The sequence below is a fragment of the Pezoporus flaviventris genome, unplaced genomic scaffold (assembly GCF_033815535.1).
Source record: "Pezoporus flaviventris isolate CSIRO_AGI_PZ_B2104156 unplaced genomic scaffold, CSIRO_AGI_Pfla_v1 ptg000037l, whole genome shotgun sequence".
Classification (NCBI taxonomy): domain Eukaryota; kingdom Metazoa; phylum Chordata; class Aves; order Psittaciformes; family Psittacidae; genus Pezoporus; species Pezoporus flaviventris.
This window is the reverse complement of record NW_026892585.1, coordinates 24,761,318-24,772,940: the sequence shown is the minus strand read 5'-3', so window position 1 is coordinate 24,772,940 and position 11,623 is coordinate 24,761,318. Positions and strand designations below refer to the sequence as shown.

The following is an 11,623-nucleotide window of genomic DNA, read 5'->3' as shown; positions in this document are numbered from 1 at the left end:
ATGAAGAAATTTTCATTCTCATTAGGAAACAGTGATCAGAATCCATACATCCTGAAATCTTGTTTTTTTTTTTAATTTCTCTTTTGAAACCTTAAAATATGAAATCATAAGGTCCTTTCCATTATTTATGATCACACTATTTCAGTTATTTCCTGAACTGTATTTTCTAGTTTATTCACAAATGATTGGTTTCAACCTAGGAAATTCTAGGCTAATTCAATAGCCCTTGATGTAAAGTGTAATGTAAGCTATTCATGAAGAAATGACATACACATTTTGTCAAAGCATAGGGAAAACTAAGAAGCATTTATCAAACATTTTCTTAAAATTGGGCTTCACTGTATTTCCTCCCCATATACCTTGATTGGCCATTTCTATTACAAAAAAAGAAAAATAAAGTACTTTGAAAAGTGCTACTTTTAAATATTTCCTTTCCCTTGATATTCAAACATTTTCTTTCCTTGATATCTGGAGGAAAGTCTTGCATTATTTCTGATGCTCCAAGCAACCTCTTTGCTCATACTACTTAGCACATAGGAGCCTGAATACTTCTGTGGCACAATGGCTCAAGGTTTTTCCTTCCCCTTCACTACACGTACGGCTGTTTCCCCCTGAAATACTTACCAGGCTCATGCCCTGCCCTATTTTCTCCTACTAGCCTCAATGTCACCCTTTCATCTCACTAGCCCCAACTGACCTCCATCCACTACCCGCCTCGATCCCGTCCCCACCACCACAGCGGAGCCCAACGCAGCGCGCCTCGCTGCCCGCACACCATCGCAACCTGGGCGAGCTGCCCAGGACGCAAGGGGCACCTTTTCTGTACTCTCATTAATAGCCTACTATTTCTACTCCTTTCACCTGCGATCGCACCAGCGGTTGGCCATTTCACTGCATTTAATTAGCCCTCCAGAAAAGGGGGGCGGCCGCCATCTAAGCGGCGGGCCCGGGAACTTCGTCTTCCCTCCTCTGAGCTCTTATTTGTTCCATTTCCAGGCCGAATTGCTCAGGACATGGAGGCAGCCGCAGAGAAAGCAGGTCCCGGAACTTATCCTCTTCCCCACTGCCGCCAACTCACCCCTCTTCCGCTTAGCTGTTCCCTCCTGCCCTACCCTCACGCTGCTGCTCCTCACCCTTCCCGCCCGCCATTGGCCCGCCCGTGACGGCAATGGCGCGGCCTCTTAGTCGCGCAGGCGCAGCGCAGCGCTGCGCGGCTCGCGGGCTCGCGCGGGTGTCCGTTGCCCCGCCTCGCCCTCGCTTCCCCCCCCCCCCCCCCCCCCCTCCCTTCCTCCCCCCAACCTCACAACGTCTCTCCGCGAGCCATCACGGGCGTTGTTGTCGGTTGCGCTTCGGAGCCGCCGCAGCGGCAGGGCCCGGCCCGGCGGAGCGACGGGCAGGCAGGCACAGACAGGCGAGGGGTAGGAGCCTACGCGGCCCGGCCGAGATTCTCCGCTGCGGTCTTTGACCCTTTCCCTCCCTTCCCGCCGCGCTCCCTGTCCCTGCCGCCGCTCCCGAGGGCAGTCGCGGCGGGTGCTGCCCATGCAGGGGGCGGCGCGGGGCGCGGCGGCCCGAGGAAGAGACGCCGCCGCCGCTGCGGCAGGCAGTAAGTTGCGGCGGGTTTGGGCCGGGTTCAGCTTGGGCCTGGCCGGTGGGGTGTGTTGGGGTCTCTTTCTCCCCTCCTTTCGCTTTTCCGTTTCTCCCGGAGCCGGCGTCGCCTGCCGGGCTCTCCCCGGCTGGCCCAATGGCGGCCTCGGCCCAGGAGGAGGCGGTGCGGGTACTCTTCCTGGCCGCCGAAGGTCGGTGTCTCGGTGCCGCCCGGGGCAGGAGGAGCGGAATATGAGGAGGGAGAGGGAGAGAAGCGGGTTTTACTGCAGTGGGGACAGTGGGATCCTGGCGGGAGCCTCTGGTGTCCCCCCACGAGAGCCCTGTCCCCCTCCGAGGCCACAGTGCGTGTGGCCGGATCCTCGCGGCGTGGCTGACCCTGACTGCCCGCCCTGGAGCAGCGCACCGGGGATCAGCGTGGCATCCCCGCTCCGCCTTGTACTTGTTGTCGCTTGAGTCAAAAAGAGATAAACAAGGGAGGCGAAAGCTCTCCTGTTATGGAGTCGGTCCGGTCACGGGTGCGCTTGGGGGGAATGACGGTGCATCTTGCCCCTCGGAACCGGGTGCGTAGCCAACAGGTTCTCTGAATGCAAGCGGGTGGCTTTCTCCGCGGAGCTGGAACGTGTTCCTGACGGAGCAGTTATAGCACAAGTATCTTTGTGGATACATGTATTACTTCCGTCAATACGCTTCTTGTACTGAATTTGCTGCCTTTGGATCGTTATAGAATCGGTGGGATGAGTAGGTGAGCCCTGGATAGAGGTCTTGGTGCTTTCTGCTAGGTACGTTTTGGCACCCAGATGGTACTCCACTGGTTATATTTATGGAAGATGATGTTTGTGGTTGATGTACAGTCTTGGTAATAGCTGAAGGACAGACCTATGTGGTTCAGTTTGGTAGGGGATTTTGTTTGGTGTTTTTTCCTTTTTTTTTTTTTTTTTTAATTTTTTCCTAATAAGTACACTGGATAAAGTATTGGGGAGTATCCACCAGGAAAAAAGCCTGTATTGACCAGAGGATGGCTGGAGACAAATGTGACCTATTTTCAGATTGAATAGTTTTATTGGTATGGGCTTAATTTAAGGCCCCTGCCAACCCAAACCATTCTGTGATATGATTCTGTACTGAAACACTTGTGAAGGGGAGAACCCTTTACAAAAGCATATGGGCATATAAAAAGCTTTGGGTTTTTGCTTATATGAAGATAGTTTCTTACTGATCATCTTGCTTTCAAGGGCTTATTAAGAGCAGATATGCAAAGAAGTGGTTTCCTTAATGGTACCATTGCAGTTCCTGGGGCTGAAGTGTATTATATGGTTTACAGCCATCTAGCATGAATGAATTGCATGTAAATCTGCTTACGCCTGCCCTCTGTAGTGCAGTCACTACTTAGTCATATAGGCTGCTTTTTGGAGTTGTTTATTATGGATCTATTTAGATCGTCAGGCTCTGGGGAAGGACCAGTTTAATGAATCTCAGCAAAATGAATTCTATATAGAGGTGTTTACAGGAAAATATTTATTAGGTTGGAAATAAGCAGGTCTTGCAAGGCATGCACCATTAGGAACTGGGTTACTGAAGGGTTGGGATTTTTTTGATCACTGTATATCACAGGAAGTGGGAATTTGGCTGGTGGTTTTGTGCTATTGCTAATCCTTAGAAAGAACAAATCTTAAATAAACTTGCAAGAGCTAACAGTCATTTCTACAGAACGTAATCGGATTTTACGTTAAGGAACATGTTGAAATGTTAACTTAAATAGGCTAATAGCTGCCCCTTTTACTTCTAGTGCATGAAAGCATCTAGATTTAGAGACTTAACCATTCAAGTTAAGGAGGAGAATGTCCAGTCTTGTCTCACATTTTTCCAGAATGGTGCAAATGACCAGGAGGGTGGTAGAATGATTTTTCAAATGTTTGGGAAAAGAAGCTAACCTGAATGCTAGAGTAATGCCTGGGAGCCCATGTATCATTTAAGACAGCACATGCATCTGGCTTTTTTAAGAGAATCTTTGTGATCCACACCTGAAGCTTCCAACAAACACAGGGAAGAGGGAAGATGACATTGTAAGTGGACTTAGTGATAAACTGCTCTGGGGTTACATGTGGGATTTTCTCTTTGGCTGTTTTTTTGGTTTTGCACAATTAAGAAGCAGGAAAGTACAGGTACTTTTGTACAGTCATCTGGCTGTGCAAACTGATATTCTCATGTGCTCTGGGTGGTTACACTGTAGATACATAGTCTGCTCTCTGAATATTCTAAACAAATAGCATGTTAAGAGTGTGCATGTCAATAGGCTACTGCAGATACTATTCTGCTTATAATAGTCCTCTTCCTTGCGCACTGTTCTGACCAACCTGATCTCTTCTAAAGCTCTAACTTGCTGCCTTCAATATCTTATTCAAATAATTTTGCAGTCTACACCTTCAGTGTATCATGGTACTTTTTATTCTACTAGCAACTGTAATGCCAAACCAGTGCCTTTGTCTTGCTTTGCCTGCCCTGCTTTCAAGGGCACAATATCCTGGTGCAGCTAGGTTTTCCTCAGAATCTCTCATGAAATAATGCACTTTTTCTTGGGTTTTGTCTGCTTTCAAAATTCCGCTGGAATGCTGTAACTGTATTGATGAACTGTTCATTCCTACTTAATAGTGTTTTCTAATTATGTTTTAAAATAAGAAATGGATGAAATGTGGTTCAGATCAGGGACACTACCTTTTGTATATCAGGTTGAACTGTAGTTTATTATGAATATAGTAGTATTAAATTTCATGCACTCTTCACTTTAGTAACCTGTGAGGTTCTGTGCATCTTCCTTATCAAGCTATTTTCAAGCACTGAACTGGAATGCTGCAGCTTCTATAATAATGTAAAGTAGCTGTTGTTTTAATACACATAACAGTATTATGTAAGAGTTTAAGAGGATTTGAAAAACTGTGTGTTCACTTGCAATTCTAGGATAACTTACCCTGGCAGAGTTCTAGTATATATAAGTTGGTAAGTCACCAATGTTAAAACTGAATGAGGGAAAAGTGCTCTGTATTTTTTTTTTTTTTGTACTTGTGAAATATAAAACAGAGCATGTTCACTTTCTGTGAAGCTGAATCTCTCAGTTTACAGTGATCTTCAACAGTGTTGGGACATAAATGCTGCACTGAATTTGACAGCCTGGTTGTTACTCTTCATGTATCATTCTGTGTTTTCTGCAGCAGTCTACTATCTAGTTACTGGCTGGCCTTAAACCAACTTTACTTGAGAGATAAGATGATAGCCTAGACTTCTGTAATTTTAGTTCGTGTTGAATCATGGTGAATTTCAGGTGTCTGACAGTTACTAACTGGTAAGGATGCTATAGGATTAGAATGCTATAAATGAGGATGAAGTATAGGCTGGAGATTGGAGTAGATCTGATTCTTAAGGTTTAAGTAGTTTGTATCCTAAATGGAAAATGTCAGTATCTCAGTGGCAAGTTAAGTCAATTCTGCACTTAAGTTTAATGTTAGCAAAGGTATTGCTAAACAAATGAAGCTGTCTTCATATTTGAGCTCAGAGATTGTTCTTAAGAAATTTAATAGACATTATTATTGCTCGTCATGGGAGGGAGCCCAGCCAGGACAGCTGACCCAAACTAGTCCAAGAGATATTCCATACCATAGAATGTCATGCTCAGTTACAGAAACTTGTGGAGAGTTGGCTGGGAGCCACCGATTGCTACTCGGGGACAGGCAAAGCATCGGTTAGCAGGTGCCGAGCAACTGTGTTGTGCATCATTTGGGTTTTTTTGTTCTGTTCTTGTTTCTATCCCCGACACCCCATTTCCTTACATTTTTGTTATTGAAATTTTACTTCAATTAAACTGTTCTTACCTCAACCCATGACTTTTTACCTTTTTCCCTGATTCTTCTCCCATCCCATGGGCAGGGGTGGCTTTGTGGTGGTTAGTTGCTGGGGTTAAACCATGACATAGGTATTAACAATATGTATACACGTTTGCATCCGAAAACTCATATTTGACCTAGCATTTGATGCTTTCACCTCCCTTGACACAGAATAAAAACCATGTTTATGATTCTGAATTGACACAGAAAAGATGAAGTTAGGTGTTACAACAGTGGTAACTTGTTAAAATGATAAGGCACACTGGAGTTTTCATTGATTAATGTGGAATGTTTAGGGCTTCTGTTAGTGGTCTCTGCTACACTGTCTTGCATGAGAAAACAATGTGGTCATGTTAATAAATTGACATTTGAAACAGGCAAAGCAATTTTGAGGATTCATGAACATGGAGTAGATGAGGCGATTGCTATAAGAGAGTCTAGATTGGTGGAATAGAAATCAGAGTTGTCTGGTTTTTGTGAAGTTCTTGCAGTAGTTTTTCTGGAAATAAAGGTGTGGTGTTCTGTCTAAAAGATGGTGATACCATCAGGAATCAATGATTTTTGTCTGATATGAAAATTTTCATAGTCAGTTTCATGCCCCTAGTTTTTTGTTGTTGGATTTTTTTTTTAAATTTTTTTTTGGGTGGGGTGGGAAGAGTGTTGTGGTTTAAACCCAGCCACGCAGCTTGCTCTCTCACTCCCCCCCTTCCTCCCTCCCGCTCCTGGAGGGATGGGGAGGAGAATTGAAAGAATGTAACTCCCATGGGTTAAGATAAGAACAGCTCAGTAACTAAGGTATAACACAAACTACTACGGCTACCACCAATAATAATAATGATAAGTGAAATAACAAGGGAAGAGAATACAGTCACTCACCACCTGCTGACCGATACCTAGCCTGACCCGAGCAGTGATCTAGCCCTTCTGGGTAACTGCCCCCAGGTTATATAGTGGGCATGATGTGCTGTGGTATGGAATACCTCTTTGGTTAGTTTGGGTCAGGTATCCTCTTTCTGCTTCCTCCCGGCTTCCCCTCCTCCCTGGCAGAGCATGAGACTCAGAGTCCTTGGTCAGACTAAGTAGCAACTAAAAACACTGGTGTTATCAGCACTGTTCCCAGGCTGAAAGTCAAAAACACAGCACTGCTACAGCTACTAAGAAGGAGAAAAATGACTGCTATTGCTGAACCCAGGACAAAGAGTATATTCATAAATGAACATTCTTGACTGTTTAAAATGAGGCTTTGAAGGACTAAATCAAATCCAGTGGCTTTTTGTACTTGTCTGTATTGAAGATGGTTTTCACAGAGATACCAACTATCTAGTGAGGCTCTACAACACAGTTCTCATATTTTAGTTTGCTCTTTGCTGGTGTTCTGCAAACCACTCACGACAGCTTTGTAAACCCATGTGAAAGAGGAAAATTTAAACTTTCCATGCTTGATGTGACTGTACTAATCTTCAAGAAAATAGAATGGTAGACAGCAATCTGTAGGTCTCAATGGGAATTTCTTGTCTAAGAAATAAGTGTATTCTCTATTTGGTGATATCCTGAGTCGTGCATTGTAAGTTTAATTTTTCTCATACATCAGAGCTGCCTCAGAGTCTTGCTCTTAGATCTCAGGTAATGCAGGCTTTCATAATTTTCTATTGCAAAATAACATTAGTGACTTTTATTTCTTCTCAAATCTGTAATGCTACCCCTGTCTCCTCCAGGCTTTTGTTTATAGGTTGAAGAGCAATGTTGTATTAAGTTTATTGGCCTGTCAAATTTCTGCTGCTGGCTCTTCACTGGATAATGGACCTTAAGGGTTGAAGTATTCTTGTTAGGGCTTTATTTTTATTTCTGGATTTATTTTTATTTGTTTTTAATTCTGGAAGAGTTAAGGCTAGGCATCAGTAGCTCTCATGCCTGTAATACATTCTGAAACCGTGAAAAACTGACACTTCACTACAGGTTTGCCAAATGTTTAATGGCAAAGCTTCTGCAATTGGCAGCTCTCATATCTTTCAGAACAAAATTCTGAAGGCTATTTAAAAGTAAGGAATACAGTTAGATCCTGCAGGTTAATTCTTCCTTTATGTTTGGAGCACAGAACTACTTGGTAACTCTTATCTTCATCATTTTAGCTGTAGCCATGCTGAATGGTAGAGAGATTTGCTGATACATCTTGTCATTGTAGTATGAGGTGGATGCTGATGCTGTGGCTAATATGAAAATAAAAGAAGTGCATGTACACCTTGAAAAGATCTAGTGTAGTGTTTTATTATGGAACTTGTCAGGAGCAGGAGAGCTTACGGGGTTTGTAATCAGTAAAGGGGAAGATATGTGTGTATGCATGGTGCAATTTGGTGTGTATGTTCTTCACAGTTCAGTCTTGTAACACTTTGTACCAATGTCTAGCATATTGGCTTTCCCTTATATAAAAGTGATCAAAAACCCTCTTGGGGAAAGCAGTTTGACACACTGGTGAAGGCATCATTATATAAAAGAGTGGCTCATATAGTAACAAAGACTGTTTTTAAAGGCTCATAGATTAGGTTGTGGAGGTATTTTACAGCAGATAAAAATTGACAGGAAATACTGGAAAAAATGTGGAAAATTATACTTGCACAGTTTATATACTGAGTTGATATTTGCTTTCAGATTCTAATGGTCTGTACAAATTATTTTCAGAGTAAAAAATTGCTTCTGGATCTCTGATCAGTTTATGTCAAATTTTGGTTTCCTATTTCTAAGATGACTAGCAACATAAGTCTTACTCTTACCATATAATTGTGTAGTAAATAAATAATTGCTATAGATGCTTTTACTCATCTGAGACAAAAGAGAGCAAAAGGAGAAACAGAGTGAAAATTATTTAATGTGTCTTTTGGATGTGTGTAGTGTATGCATCCACTGAACTAGTCATCCTAAACTCCTGTTACAGAAAATGAAAATGTGTGCTTCTAAGAAATGATTCATTTGATCTGTTTAGCTATCTGCTTCAGGGTGCAATTTGTTTTATCATCGACTCTTATCCGTGTTGAGTGAATCTTCATTTATCCTGAAGGGAGACAGGAATGGTTAGCTGTGGACAGAGATTACTTTAGCTTTCATGTCTGTTAGCCTGATAATGCAGGGAAGTTTTTACATTGATAGTATTATAACATTTTGTTGAAATGGGACCTTGAGTCTTAATTTTCTAAAGAAGCTAATACACACATTAAGGTAAGATGCATTAGGCTGGTCTTATATGTAATGTATAATCTAATAAAAATTTTTGAACAGGATGAATTACTGAAAGAAAAACTAGTGTTTCTGAAACATGCTGTTTTTCTAAACAGATCCATTAGAGATCTATTCGTCCATCTCTTAAAGATGGTTGAGTCACAGTACTGTTGTTAAGCTTCTCAATAGTATGCTTGTGATACTACAAAACAACTTCTGCAGATCTCTGTTACAGAAGCTGTTTGAAGTATTTTGTGAGATAGGGTATTTGAGTGTCTATGGAAGGAAGGCTCTGTTTACTGGCCAGCTGTTTACTGGCAAATGTTGACATTGCATAAAATGAGTATGAAGGGCGTAGCTGCATTCTGGTATAGTTAGGGAAAATGGCATTTTTTAAAAAAAAAACATAATTAGCCACATGGATTATATGCTGCTAATGGTTAGTAATCTCACCAACTAGAAAACCCAGTGCTGAAAAATAAACTCATAAAGGACTTGAGGTAATGTGAATAAAAGGAAAGGCAGATATTTTTTGTGATATAACTGTCTTTTAAGTGTTTTTCCTCAGGCTGTAGTTCTGCTTGCTGGCAAAGTATGGCTGGTTGAAATTTTGTGTGCTGCAGTTTGCAGCTCCTCCATTGGTAGAAATGGACATGAGGTCAGACTGTAAACTGGATCAATGAAATGATCTGTCATTAAAGATAGCAGTTTGGAGTGTGATGGTAAGTAGATGTGTTAAATCTGGAAGTTTTGGGCAGTTCCGTTTATATTTTGCTCCAGAAGTTTTACTGATGTAACTAAGGAAACAGCTGCAAAGAAAGGGTCTTAAAGAGGCTTCAGCTTGAAAACTGGTACCTTGTGAAACTGCACTATTGGTTGATCCTTAAGTGCTTTCAAAATTCTGCTTTCTTATTCCAGAGAGCAACTAAGAAAAAGAAATTACTTTTCTGAAACGTATTTGTATTGTAACTGTGATCCTTTAAGTAGCCTATTTAAATTGTGATCAAGCTTGTATCTATGCACTGTGACAGCTTTGCATCCATTTCCTACTACTGAACTATTCTTAATTTTGTATGTTCCGTTCAAACCATATGTGGGTGTGAGATCCTTGTGTTTAGCTGCGGGAGATTCATGTCTGAAGTTTTATTTTAAACCCACAGAATTAAAGGTTAATTGGTCTGTTACTGTGGAGACTTTATGTTAAACTGTTAATGAATCTGTATTAATTTTATTTCTGCTAATGGGGCTGCAACATTAGTGACCATAGTTTATCTTCCGTTTCTGTCAGCTTTTGTCCTATGGAGTACTGTATGATGTATTACTCCATGGCTTAACTATAATTGATTTTTGCTGGAATTTTGTGCCAGCAATGTTGTTGTGTATTCTGTCATTTAGAGATAAATCAGTTGTTGAGTTTGTACAAAGATGGTTGAGAATATGCCAAGTGAACAAAATAATTAGTATAAATCTTTCCTTACTGCTGAGTGTTGTAGTTACTTCAGTTCAGACAAGCTGCATTCTGTTACATCTGGCTGGGTTTACTCTCTCCTTTTTGCTCTGCCAGGGATGGAACCTTCTTGAATTTAAGATAGAACAGCAAATTCAAAATTGACTGGTGCTTTTTTACCTCCATCTTCCTTATCTCTTTCAGTAACATTTTTTGCCATGCACTAAAAAAGCTGTCTTGTCTGTAGGTGTTGTTTTTGAACCCAAGACTTAACAGAAAATCTCTCTTAAAGCCATGTCTCCTCAGAGAGTAAAGATTTTTCATGATAACTTGGTAACTTCAATTGCATAGGGATCAAGTGTCTGTTTTTTGACACAACTTTAAAGTTGTTTTTTAAATTTAAGTGATGCTAAGTAGATACTAAACTACTCCAGTTTAGCATAAAGTATTGAGTATAGAATGCATTATAAGTAAAACAGATTTGTAAGGAAGTGTTATGTCCTAATGGCAGTTAAAAAAGTTGTCTTTAAGTGCTCTTTTTTATTTCTTAAGAAGCTATCAAGACAGGAATTTTATAAAGCATGTTTCTGTGGGGGAGAGTGGTGGTTTTTTGTTTTGTTTTTTTTTTCTTCTTTCTTTAAATGCTTGCAGTCTTTTTAGGATTGAGACTTGAGCCACACAGTCGCACAACCATATGTGGAACAGCTGATTACTATCTCCCCTATTGCTTCATACAGGTTAAGGTTAAGTGGTTTTTGCATGTATATATAGACTGTTTTTCATTAGCCTTTATTTTGGGGGTTAGGTCAGTATGACAGAACGTTGTAAAACAATAATAAAACATTAAATGAAAACATTATGTCAGTGCTCAGTAGTAGTAGAAAAAAAAAGAGTAACCTCTAAAAGGAGTGACAGACTAGGACTTGAACAAGATTGAACTGAATCTGGGAAGAGAGGAAGCTAAAACTGAGTTGCTTGAGGCAAGGTAAATAGAGTATGATAGTTCCTGTTTTGGACCAGACAGTGAATTAGAAGATGCACAGGTTATCAGGGGATTAAAAACAAGAGGAAGTGGTTCTTCTCACAGCACGTAGTTAAGTGAGTTAACCCTTGTTGCAGGATGTTCTTGATACTGAAAATTCACATGCCTTAATAAAGCACCTGTCCAGTTTCATGAGGGCTGGGGTGGAATCTGTCAGGCATTATTAAACAAGAAGCCACTGTGCTCTGATGTAAAGAAGGTTTTAAATCTTTTTCATTGTTTACTGTGTTTGCCTTTGTACTATGTTCTTCCCTGTGCAACCTGTAATGGATAGGAGAGTGTTTGGCATGGGTGTTCAGTTTAATGTAGCATGTTCTAAACTAGTTTTGTACTTTCTGAAATAAGGATGAGATGGTATTACATGATTCACTGGGAATAGTAGGGGAAACTTTGTAAGATGAGCAGTATGGGATGAGATGGGAAGCAGATAATGCCAACCCCAGT

The 11,623-nt window shown here is 41.2% G+C and overlaps 1 protein-coding gene across 1 annotated transcript in view; it reads left to right on the top strand.

The window, feature by feature from the left end:
• The first annotated feature begins 2,573 nt into the window (after positions 1–2,573).
• The window catches only part of SNRK (SNF related kinase), a 39,936-nt gene continuing 30,886 nt past the window's right edge, over positions 2,574–11,623 (top strand). The window contains exon 1 of the mRNA XM_061465037.1: positions 2,574–2,668. The gene's annotated coding sequence lies outside the window, so the exon portion shown is untranslated. The remainder of the gene's footprint in view (positions 2,669–11,623) is intronic.